The sequence below is a fragment of the Oryctolagus cuniculus genome, chromosome 11, assembly GCF_051225735.1.
Source record: "Oryctolagus cuniculus isolate XC-2025 breed Fujian yellow rabbit chromosome 11, ASM5122573v1, whole genome shotgun sequence".
In the NCBI taxonomy this organism is placed as follows: domain Eukaryota; kingdom Metazoa; phylum Chordata; class Mammalia; order Lagomorpha; family Leporidae; genus Oryctolagus; species Oryctolagus cuniculus.
In genome coordinates, this window is record NC_142877.1 from 27,782,501 (window position 1) to 27,794,993 (window position 12,493).

General features: G+C 56.1%; 1 protein-coding gene across 1 annotated transcript in view; it reads left to right on the forward strand.

Moving 5' to 3' along the window:
• Positions 1 to 12,493, forward strand: part of STK35 (serine/threonine kinase 35) — an 81,228-nt gene extending 68,735 nt beyond the window's left edge. The window contains exons 4-5 of the transcript XR_007919345.3: positions 10,739 to 10,784; positions 11,430 to 12,493. The gene's annotated coding sequence lies outside the window, so the exon portion shown is untranslated. The remainder of the gene's footprint in view (positions 1 to 10,738; positions 10,785 to 11,429) is intronic.

Sequence of the window (12,493 nt, forward strand, 5' to 3'; positions counted from 1 at the left end):
ACAAAGATGTATAGACAGAAATCATAAGCACACAGTTCCGTGGGTATCACAAGGGGAACGCACTGAGCTACCCAGCATCCGGTGTCCAGACCAGGAATCAGCCTCTCCCCGAGGAGCTCCCAGTCTTGGTGCCACCAGCGGCTCCCGGGTCACGGAGAAACACGTCTGCCTTCCATCCCCTCTTTACTCTCACGGAGTTAGGTCTTCAAGAACTTCCAAAAAGAATATTAGCGGGGGACCGCGGAGGGGTGGTCAGAGGACTGGGCCCCTCCCCATTTTATCAGAAAATGACAAAAGCAGTGGCCCCACACAAGGCCTCAGGAGCTCTGCACACAGCACCCATGGCAGCCCGCCCAGCAGCTGTCCTTCAGCCACAATTCCCAAGGGAGGAAGTGCCACTCGGCCCCAGCCCTGTCTCCAGGGCCACAGCAGCAGATCCGGGACGTAAAGACCCAGGTCCGTCCGCCCAGAGCACCTGCACTGCTTTCTCTCTCTCTCTCTCTCTCTCTCTCTCTCTCTCTCTCTCTCTCTCTCTGCCTTTTGTTCTGCAAGTCTAGGGATCCGCTCAGGAAAGCAGCAGAAAGTTGTCATGACAACCTCAGGTTTCCTGACACCCAGTGGGCCTGATTTCTGGCAGAGGAAGCTGCCTTCTGAGATGTCCCAGAACCAAGGGCGCGTGAGCCGCAGGACTCAGGAGCTGAGCTGGAGCCGGCTGGCAAGTGTGGTTGCAGGTCCTACCCGCAGGGAGCTCAGAGCCTCAGCAAAGCGAGTTCATAAACAGAGCAGCTTGCAAATCCTGGAGGAGGGGCTGCAGGAGTGCCAAGGAGTACCCCCAGCCCAGCCTCTCCCCAAGGCTCTGATTAGTCCAGGAAAGCTTCCTGGAGGAGGAGCCATGCACACGTGACAACAGTGAGTTTCAGAGAATAGAGTTCCTCTTGCTAATTTATGCAAAGGGATTTATCCTGGACTGTGAAGTGGTGTGCAGGCTGTTGGATGAGTTGGAGAAACAGTCCCTGTGCTCACCTTTCTGGAAGAGTTCCCAGAGCCATGCTGTGGAGCTGGGTGACCAGGCGAGTTAGTACCCTGCCATGATCAGGAAGCTGCCTGGCGAAGTGAGAGACAGCTGCTATGCTGCTGTTTGTTCCAGAACCACGGTGTCGCTGCTGTAAGCCAAAAGGGTAAAGAAAACGCTCTGTGTCCTGCCCTCTCCCACTGCCCTGAGTTCTAGGTGTAAGTCTTGCACAAGCACATCTGATTGGCCAAATGATTACATCCAAACTCCTGGCTGCCCCAGAGCCTGGCCCATGGGTGTTTATCTTTACGTTCGCCATGGGGCAGAAAGACACACTGGACCGTGGCAGAATTTGCAGCGAAGCCGCTTGGTTCTGCCGGAGTCTCTGTGGGGAGATCTGTGCTGAGATGTCATAGACACGGTGCCATTCAGATTTCCTATTTCATCTGGTGCCGGTTTGGGTCAACTGTGTTTTCCAAGGAATTTTCATTCCATGTATGTTGTTCAACTTGTTAGTAGTCCAGATTATCAATCAAGCCAATCGGGGCTGGCGCTGTGGCGTAGCAGGTAAAGCTGCCGCCTGCAATGCCGGCATTCTGTACTGGTGTTGGTTCTGAATCCTGGCTGCTCCACTTCCGATCCAGCTCTCTGCTGCGGCCTGGAAAAGCAGTGGAGGACGGCCCAAGGGCTTGGGCCCCTGCACCCATGTGGAAGACCTGGAGGAAGCTCCCAGCTCCTGGCTTCGGACCAGCCCAGCCCTTGACCATCTGGGGAGTGAACCAGCAGATGGGCGATCTCTCCCTGTCTCTCTCTCTCTGTAACTCTGCCTTTCAAATAAATACATCAGAAATAAATAAATCGATCAAGCCGATGCACTATGTTCACTCTGCCTGCATCAACTCTGTTCTCAGAGCTGCGAGCTGCATGAGCGCTTGGCCAGCTGCTGAGACACTGACAAGGCATAAAGGGGCAAGGGGACGCGCGAGAGGCATCTCTGAACTGAGGCCGGCGCTAGCGCCTTCGGGCAGGACGCATGGCCCCACGTCTCTCAACCCACAGCTGCAGAAGCTGAAGTGTGGTGTATACTGGGGAGCCTGCGTGTTTCCTGAGTGCAGGGGACACCCGTGGGGATGCCTTCTCTAACTCTCCCTGGAAACAGGACCTAGGCTGACAGGCTTAAGCACAGGGACCCCAATCCCACTCACTGGATGCACACGGCAGATTGGGTCACGGGCAGATTCCCCGGTCCTCTCTCCCGGGAGCACTGCCTGGGGATGGAGAACTTAGTCTGAGCCGTCTGTTGAACGGAGCACAGCCCTCAGCGGCCTTGGTGGAGAACGCTGGTGTGCACAGAGGAAGAGCAGAACAGGTGCAGCCGGTGAGAGACAGTCAAAGCTGTTGGGCCCAGGGGCTCTGCCTCTGTCTTCCAGGCTCCAGCGGAAGCACCTGAAGCCTCATGTCTTTGCCCTTGGGCTGCCTTCGGGTGCAGGAGGGGAACCCTCCGCAGGTGCACCCTGAGTAGGCATTTGCATAAAGAAGGTGGCACAGCAGATTAAGCTGTGACTTGTGACCCCAGCATCTCGCATCCGAGCACAGGTTCGAGACCCTGGATCCAGCTCCCAGCTAATGCTCCAGCGAAAGCGGCATAAGATGGCCCAAGTGCTTGGGCTGCTGCCACCCACGTGGGAGACCTGGATGGAGCTCCTGGCTCCTGGCTTCAGCCTGGCCCAGCCCTGGTTGTGAGGGCCAGCAGATGGATGATCCCGTTATCTCCCCCTGCCCCTCTGGTGCCATAACTTTCAAATAAACAGACAAACAAGACTTAAAAAAGAAGGTCATGACAAAGAAGGCATGATAAGGCTCAACAGCTGGGCGTTGTCTCAAATAGCAATACCGGGAACTTGCGGCAGGAGATGTGGGTCAGTGGGGAGCTCCTGCTTGCTCAAGCTAGTGAGGACCAAACAGCTTCCAACCAGCCTGTTTTGGTCTAGCCTCACCCCACTCCCCCGCGGAGCGCCCCTTCACCACCCCCTGCACAGCTGAATGTGCGTAGGCGTGGGCGTGGGCGGGGGTGAGGGGGTGGGGAGGTACTGCCTGGTGTTGCGGTTTCATGGGAGACTGCTTCCCTGAGAACTGGGCTTTGCTCCAGCCAGGAAGGTGCGACAAGACCGCAGGTGCGGGGAGGGCGCGAGGAGCAGAGCGCTGCGGATCTGGGCTGCGAAGGGGTGCTCAGAACAGAGTTCGCTCATGCGGTCTGACGTCATGGGACGCCTCCCCACGACGCCCCCTTTCTAAAGGCTGCTGTTTTCTCAGAGGCTCCGTGTGGATTTGCTTTCTTTAATTTGGCTGAGGCTTGTGGCGAAGGCGGAGAGGATGGAGCCGGATGGGGGACAGTTGAGGGGACTTGGAGCCGAGTGGGCGTCACTTGTGAAAACAGGTGCGTGCCGAAAGCCGACGTGGCATGGAGGGCGCCAGCCACCTGCTTCCCAAGCGCTGTACATGCGCAGATGCCTCGAGGACGCCTCCAGCAGGGAGTGCAGCCGAGACTTCCGGCCAATCTCCCTTAGATCTCAAGGGGCAGGGGGGCCCAGCCGACACCGGGGTTAGAGGCAGAGATCGCAGCTCCCAGCGTTCATCCCTGAGAACAGCAGCGGCTGCTTCTGGGGAAGACACCAGTATGTCCAGACCCACTAAAGGAATCAAACATAGGCTAAGCCTATACCAACAGCCCCGCTCCCCACTTTCCCAGTTAAGGGGGTCCTTGTCACCCACTTCTGGCTAGTAAGACATAACCAGGGGCCCGCGCTGTGGCGTAGCTGGTAAAGCCGCCACCTGCAGTGCCGGCATGCCATATGGGCGCCTGTTCGAGTCCCAGCTGCTCCACTTCGGATCCAGCTCTCTGCTGTGGCCTGAGAAAGCAGTGGAAGATGGTCCAAGTCCTTGGGCCCCTGCACGTGCATGGAAGACCCAGAAGAAGCTCCTGGCTTCGGGTCAGCACAGCTGTGGCCATTGAGGCCATTTGGGATGTGACCCATCATATGGAAGACCTCTCTCTCTCTCTTTCTCTGTCTGTCTCTCTCTCTGACTCTGCCTCTGCCTCTCTGCAAATCTGCTTTCGTCTGCCAAGTTGGGTGTAGAGTGGGAGTGAAGATTCTGGAAGCATTTGTTTTTCCCTCCTGCTCTGAGCACAGCCAAGATGGTTGGTGTGGTAGCAGCCATCTCACCATGAGGCAAAGACCAAGAGACTCGGAGTCATAAACAAAACCAGCAGCCACCTGCCTTTGGCCTTGTTATATTGGAAAGACAGCCCCCTGCCAGTTTATGGCCACCAAAGCTGGGCCATCTGCTTCCTGCACCGAACCCACTTCTCACCAGTGCAGAGGTGGTTGAAGGAAACCGCTCCCCAGACGACTTGGTCTTCCTCGTGTTGGAGAATTAAAGAGAAATTCTGAGTACGAAACAACCAGCTGCCTGGAAGCACAGGCTCGGCTGCAGCCCCAGCGGAGAACAGAATGGAACCACCGAATCTCATCGCCAAAGGCTCAGAACAGCCCCCCGGGGGGCGCCAGAATGAACAGCGCATCTCATCTCCAGCTCCTGCACCAGCGAAGCCACAGGATCGTCCTGGAGGAAGGGGGTTCAGAGAGATGGGAGGAGAGGGGGTGCCGCCTGCCGCCCGCAGATTGGCAGTAGGCATTCACGGGCAAGAAGAACCGACCAGAGCGACGCCTTCAGCCCCTGTTTTACATAGGAGAAGACAGGCAAGATGAAAGTTTGAAGAGCTTTGTGAATGTTTAATTGCTTCATTCATCCAATATTTATTAAGTACCTACTGCATACCAGGTCCTGTGCTGCGTGTCAGCGAGAAGGTGCCTGGCGTCTAACGGGGCCCATCGGCCCCGGCACAGATAGCTACGACAGAAACCCAGGGGCATCTGGGACTCTATGCAGAGGAACAGAGGCATGAGTGTCTTGAGAAGGGAGATGACTTTGACCTGATGTTGCCGGTGGAGGGGAGGACGTGGCTCCTCATGTGGCTGGGCCGACCAAGAGCAGAGGAGAGAGAGGGAAAAGAGAGGCTCCAGTGGGGAGGGGGCGCTGCTCCTGATCCGTCCCCAGCACCTCGAACGTGTTCATCGGGCGCCCTGGGCTCATCGGGCGCCCTGGGCAGCTTAGAGCTGTAGGTGGGGGAGCTACTGCCATTTCCCCCGAGACGCTGAGGCGTAGGGAGCAGCAGTACTGCCCGGGGCCTCACAGGCAGCGCGGGCAAGTCAGGATTGGAGCCTGTTTATGTCTAAATGCAAACCCAGGCTGAATCCCCTGCAGTCAGAACACATTCCGTCAGCCCAAGTAAAAGAGACAGGCAGAGAAGGGGAGTCCAGGGCCCTGTGGCCGAGGGGCAGGAGGCAGGTTCCCATGAGGCTGGAACCCAGCAGCTCGCGTGCCCTTGCGCCCGCAGAGCTGCAGCCCCGTGTCTGCTCTGTCAGAGACCTGCCTGGGCGTTGCTGTGCACACAGCGGCGTCTGCTCCGGACCTTGCGCCGGAACCGTGACGTCAGCTCCGTCAGCCCTTGTGGGAGAGCCGAAACACGCGTCGCCTTTCTAGAAATCTGCAGCCGTGCCCTCACATCTCACTGGCTCAGGGGGAGGTCGGGTGAGCACCCCTGAGATATTGGGGTGGGTCCCCCGATGGGGACTTTTATACACAGAAAGTATTACTTTCGATTTTAAATTTAATATTGAATGTATTCAGGTTAGAAATAAAAGCCTAGTTTGTTAAACTTTTAAGTTCAACTTATAAGTCTTTTTTAAGAGATTTATTTTATTTATTTGAAAGACAAAGTTACAGAGAGGTAGAGTTAGAGAGAGAGAGAGAGAGAGAGAGAGAGGTCTTCCAGCTACTTCACTCCCCAAACAGCTATAACAGCTGGAGCTGGGCCAATCCAAAGCCAGGAGCCAGGAGCAACCTCTGGGTCTCTCATGTGGGTGCAAGGACCCAAGCACTTGGGCCATCCACCACTGCCTTCCTAAGCACATCAGCAGAGAGCTGGATCAGAAGTGGAGCAGCTGGGACTTAAACCGGTGCCCATATGGGATGCTGGTACTGCAGGCCAGAGCTTTAACTCACTGTGCCACAGCCTTGGCCCCTTAACTTATAAATCTTAATATTTTACCAAGGAATTGTTCCTCAGCCCACCCCCCCCACCCCCGCCACACACACACACACACACACACACACAGTTCTTGTCATGTGAGGCTTTTCCCCCCAAAGTCTCCATAGTGGTCCATTTCTGTTCCTTGTGGCCAGGAGCATCCTGATTGCTCTCGAATGTCTCAAAGCTTGAAGCAAGGCCCACAGGGCTTTATTAACTCAAGGGGTGACATCGGGTAAGGCCTTACTCACCAGACATTCAGTCACAGCCCCGGGACCCTCCATGCTGTTGTGTTTCGTCCCCGGCGTGTTCCTGCCACTGTAGTGTGATGGCCTTCAGCCGGAAGCCAGGCTTCAGTTCCTCCTTTCAGTGTTCCCACGCTTTGACACTGGGCCTGCCACTGAGTAGGTGGCCGGAACGTGAATGACCAAATGAGGAGCTAGCACTGGGGGAGCTTCGTGGCTTTCCGAGCGGTCACCCTTCAGCGTGTCCTTGTCCTTGCAGGTCTCCCACGCCCAGTGGGAGTTTGGCGTGGAAACCCGGTCTGCACCCCTGGCCCCGTCTGTTCTCTGCTGAGATGGCTAACGGCGTGGGGATTGGCTGAGAGCTGCCTTTTTTTCTACCGCATTGCCGAACAACCCTGGGCGTGTGGCTTTCCTGCTCAGTACCGCGGCGTTCATCTGCTTGCTGGCACAAAGGATGCTGGTCGGCATTACATTGTGTAATAGCAACTAATGTTGTTGGATGGCTCGGGGAGCTTCAAAGACTTTGTGGGGGAAAAAGTGGAACCAAAAATTTAGTTCAGGAAGTGGTTGTTTCACCTAAAGACTAGGATGCTCACCTCCTACGTCAGGGCGCCTGGGTTGAATCCTGGCTCTGGCGCCTGAGGCCGGCTTCCTGCCCGTGGCTCAAATAATTAGGCTCCTGCCAACACGGGAGGTTTGGATTGTGTTGCTGGTTCCTGGCTCTGGCCTGACCCTGGCCAGCATTTAAGGATTGAACCAGTAGGGAGTAGCTCTCAGCCTACCCATCTGTTTCTCTGAAATTTTTACAACTGTTTTAAATTTTGTAAAAGGCTAAGTTTATGTTGGCATAAAAAAAAATCATTGAAATTCATGCCTAGCTTTGGTGTAATATGCATTGTCCGTGACCTTTCTGTGAATGTAGCTTGAGTCATGTCAAGTGGGGGAAGTTCAAATAGGGGAAGAAGAATGGGTGGCGGGTGACGCTTGAGCTGAGGGGCCAGGGAGGCCTCCCCTGAGGAGGTGGCATTTGACAGAGACCTGCACCAGGGACAGAGCAAGGCCCTGAAACACCTGGAGAAGGGCACTCCCGGCAGGGCAGGGGCTGGTGCCAGGGCCTTGCGCAAGGTCCATGGAGTTCAGTGCACCTGCCGAGCACTGGGGAGGCCCTGGGAGCCCTGCGGTGAGTCAGGGGACCAGCTGGAGTGTGGGGGCAGGACAGCAAGGACGCTGACAGCCGCACACCCTCTCCTTGCGCTTAAATGGATTTGTAGTCCTCCCTCTGAGGTCCTGTACTTGAGAACAATGGAGACAGAAATGAGTCAGTTTTAGAGGCCACTTGGGCCCACTCACCAACACCCTTGCACGGGTCAAGCGGGCTCACGCTGCTCACCCGCTCCAGAAGTGCTTCTGGCTTCAGAACTGTTTGTAAGAGAAGCACTTCTTAAATGTGGATTCGAGGGGCAGGGAAATAGAACTCCCACCTGCTGGTTCACTCCCCAGATGCTCGCAAAGGCCCGGACTGTGGCCAGGTCAACACCAGGAGCCAGAAACTGAGTCCAGGTCTCCCTCAAGGGTGGCAGGAGCCCAGTTACTGAAGCCATCACTACCACCACCCATAATCTGCATTGCAGGAAGTTGGGGTCAGGAGCTGGGGCCAGGACTCGATCTTAGGCCCTCTGATGGGGGACCCGGGCACACCAACCTCCGGGCTAAAAGCCTGTTCCAGAAGCACTTTTTTATTGTTTTACTTGAGAGGCAGAATTATAGACAGAGAGAGGGAAAGACAAAAAGAAAGGTTTCTCATCCTCTGGTGTACTCCCCAAATGCACGCAACAGCTGGAGCTGAGCCCATCAGGAGCCAGGAGCTTCCCAGGTCTCCCACATGTGTGCAGGGGCCAAGGACTTGGGCCATCCTCCACTGCTTTCCCAGGCCACAGCAGAGAGGTGGGTTGGAAGCAGAGCAGCCGGGACTCGAACCAGCACCCAGAAACACTTTTTGAAACCAGCTTTCTCTCTCCTCTACTCTCCAATGCCTACCTTTTTTTTTTTCCACTTTTTTTTTTTTTTTTTTTTTTTTGACAGGCAGAGTGGACAGTGAGAGAGAGAGACAGAGAGAAAGGTCTTCCTTTTGCCATTGGTTCACCCTCCAATGGCTGCCGCGGCCGGCGCACCGCGCTGATCCGATGGCAGGAGCCAGGTACTTATCCTGGTCTCCCATGGGGTGCAGGGCCCAAGCACTTGGGCCATCCTCCACTGCACTCCCTGGCCACAGCAGAGGGCTGGCCTGGAAGAGGGGCAACCGGGACAGAATCCGGCACCCCGACCGGGACTAGAACCCGGTGTGCCAGTGCCGCAAGGCAGAGGATTAGCCTAGTGAGCCGCGGCGCCGGCCTCCAATGCCTACCTATTGATTATGTCTGTGGAATAAACTGGACAAGTCAACCAGAGATCAGGAAGACTCCTTGGGCACCTCAAGGGCAGGAGGACTCCATGGAGACTGACCCAGAGACTGCAGAAGCCCCCGCGCACCCACCCTGGAGAGGCTGCAGCTGGGTGTCCTGAGCGAGCGCCAGCGTCGCCTGACACACCTGCCGAGATGCACATGGCCTGCCCCTCCTTCAGAGCAGCCGATCTGGCAAGTGTGGAGCGAGGCCCGAGAACATTCCCGGGGGATGCTGTGGCTGCCAGGCTGGGAGCACACACGCTGAGAACCAGTGGTGTATCCCACACGCCCTTCCTGCAGCAGGACTTCCTGTGACCTTCCCCACCGTGAGGTTCCTTTCCCGGGCCTGCCTCGAAGCGCTGTGTCTGGCCATCCTCCACTGCACTCCCTGGCCACAGCAGAGAGCTGGACTGGAAGAGGGGCAACAGGGACAGAATCCGGAGCCTCGACTGGGACTAGAACCCGGTGTGCCGGCGCCGCAAGGCGGAGGATTAGCCTAGTGAGCCGCAGCGCCGGCCTCTCTCGCTCTCTTTCTCTCCACATCTCTCTTCCTAACCAGTGGTGTCGGCTCAGATGAGTCCCCTTTCTCTGGACTTCAGAATTCTCAAGGCAAACACAAGGTAGCAGGACTGAAGCCCTCCTTTGGTAGAATCCATGGATGTGCAGAGGCCGCCTGTGGTCGCCACTGCACTTAGCACACCCGCCAGTTCCCAAGCGCCAGCCTGCAGCCGCGTCTCCAGCCTGTCTGCGGCCCCTCTGTCTGCACACAAACACGCACGTGTGTGTGCTCATGCCCTCCTGTGCACCGCTTGAATGTGTTCCCTGAAGTTCATGTGTTGGAAACTTGATCCTGAGCTCAGAGATCTTCAAGGTCAGACGTTAGGGGTGACTCAGGTTTGAGGACTCTGCCCCCACGAATGGATCGATGTCATTTTCGAGAGGACTGGGCTGGTGGTCACGAGAGTAGATTTGTTAGGCCCTCTCTTGCTGTCTCGCTCTGGCTCTTCCTGGCCCCGCTTCCTTCTGCCGTGGATTGAGGCAGCATGAAGGCCCTTGCCTGTTGCTGGTACCATGCTCTTAGATTTCCCAGCTTCCAGAACCAAGAGCCAAAGAAGTCTCAGTTCTTTACAGATCCCCGGTTTCCAGCGTTCTGTTATAGCATCGGACAATGGACTAAGATCCAGTACATTGGCGGAGCTCCTCCCCTGCCTGCCCAGCCTCTGCCAGGGCTGCCGGAGCAAAGCTTCCCTGCAGTGCCTTCGCCCACCTTCTCCAAGGGGTGGAATTCCGCCCCGGGGAGTCCTCGCCCAGCTTCTCCCCAAAGGTCTCCCTGCAGGCTCTCCTCTCCGCACCCCAAGTGGTGTCGCTCATTCGCTCCTTGTCTCCTTTAGCGTTTTAAGTACGTTTAGTGGGGGTGGTTCAGAAGCCTGGTTCCAGAAAGTTCTGTGACATCGAACCAGTTAGACCTCAATTATGCGTCATCTATGAAACGTCAGGGAGGTCTTCCCCAGCCTCATGTTATATTGCCCCCTTTCCTGATTTATCATATAATTATTATAATAGGACGTAGGTGGGAGATGACGCTGGCTCCCAGCGTGGGCTCACGAAGGGGTAAAGAGTTAACCTGCCCTCAGGGGAGTGCCCAACACACAGTCGGTGTGGAGTTAATCTCAGCTCTGGTTCTTCTGGCATCATTGTGGTAAGTATTCGAGAGTGCAACGCCCTCCCGACTCTACCGAGGCAGAGTAGACAGCTCCGAGCGGAATCACCTGCGGCCCTCAGTTCCCCACCCCAGATCTCCCAGGTCATGTGTGGTGGCGGGGTGGGGGTGCGGGCTGGCGGGAGACCAGGACTCTGGATTCCACATTTTTTACCATTGCCTTTAGGTGGTTTTGGTGCAGAGGAAGATGGAGAAGGAGAATCTGGAGTTAGGTGAGTCTGGGTTTGAATCTATACGAGGCTGCATGACTTGGGGAGCCTTATGTAAGAGAAGGGGTCAAGGGTGCAGGGGCTGCTTCAGAGGCCACTTGGAGCACCACACATCCCACACTGGAATGTCTGACTTTGAACTTCAGCGATGCCAGCTTCCTGCGAATGCACACCCTTGCAGGCAGCAGGCGATGGCTTAAGTGTTTGGCTCCCTGCCACCCACATGGGAGACCTGGATTGAGTTCTAGGATCCTGGCATTGGTCTGACCCAGCCCTGGCTATTGTGGGCATTTGGGGAGTGAGTCAGCAGATAGAAGATGTCTGTTTGTCTTTCTGCTTCTCTTTCTTTCAAGCAAATGAAAATAAAATAAATCAGCATTGTTTAAAAAAAAAAAAAGAATGCTATAAGGTACTATAAGCGGCGTGCGGAGCCTCAGCCGTGTCCCTGACATGCTGAGGTGCTGCACAGTGTGGCTGGGGGGCTCTTGGCTGCTCTGTGTCCCCCAGAAGACCCAACCCCTGCCCCGGTCAGCCCCGAATGCTTCTCAATAGAGCAAGACCCAGCTGCAGCTGCCCACATGCCAGTGGGCTCGCTTCCCGCCAGATCTCCTCCTACCACACCCAGCCCTGTTCCTTTTCTTTCTTCAGCCCTGGTGATGAGCGCCCTGTGTGTGAGGAGCCAGGGTGGAGGGCGCAGAGCTGCGTTGGAGGAAACAGAATGACGGAGAGATGGGGCACGCGCACCTTCCTGCTCCAAGTGCCTCCCTCCTAGCAACAGGAGGGCTTTCTCCATCTCTGAGCACCAGTTCCCCTTCGGAAGTTATTTGTAGGCTAATGCCAATGCTGGGCGTAAGAGAAACACCATGAATGAATGAACGAAGCTATGCATGATGGACTGACGAGTGGACAGGTAAAGTCCCTCCTGCTAAGAGCTGGGTGGCAGGGTTGCTCTGTACCAAACCCCCGTCTGGACCACTGGAGGGGAGAACTCTCTTCCTCCTGCCCTCTCTGGCCTTTTCCCCGCCCACCCCACTTAGAGGCTTTCAAAGTGCACCCGGCCTTAGTAGCAATGGCAGCTGCTGCTGCGTCTGGGCCATATCAGTACCTCCCCAGGAGGTGGCCAATCCCTGATCCACAGTGACCGAAAACAACATGGTGGAAGAGGTGAGAGGTGAGTGCGCCACTCACGCATGGGAGAGATGCTCGTTGTGGCCCATCCCAAGGGGGTTGACAAGAAGCACACACTCCTACCCCTCCACCCTCTGCACTGCCTCCTGGGGAGGAACTTCCATAGCTGTGAGACACCGGCGGGGGGTGGGGGAGGGTAGCCAAGGCTCCACCTCCTCCCGCCAAGGCTCCACCTCCTTCTGCCAAGGCCTGCGTATTCTTATTCTAATCTGGTTGAAGTCAGACCTGTGCGACCATCCCAGGGAACCATCCAAAAGCCTGGGCTGCAGCCTCAATGCCACGTCCAGAGACGGAGCCTTCAGCCTCGGGGGGGCCGCCTCGGTCTTGGGTCCTTTATGGTGTTGGCACAGGACATTCTCTGATGTGGTTATACAACAGTCAGCCAGAGAGCCACGTCTGTGCTTATTTTCCACTCCGTACTGCTGCCCCATGGTGGTTTTTTTTTTTTTTCCTCTTAAAATCCATTCCTTCCAAAAAGTGAATCTGTTGGAGATGTGGAAAATAATTAAAAGGCGAGGCACCAA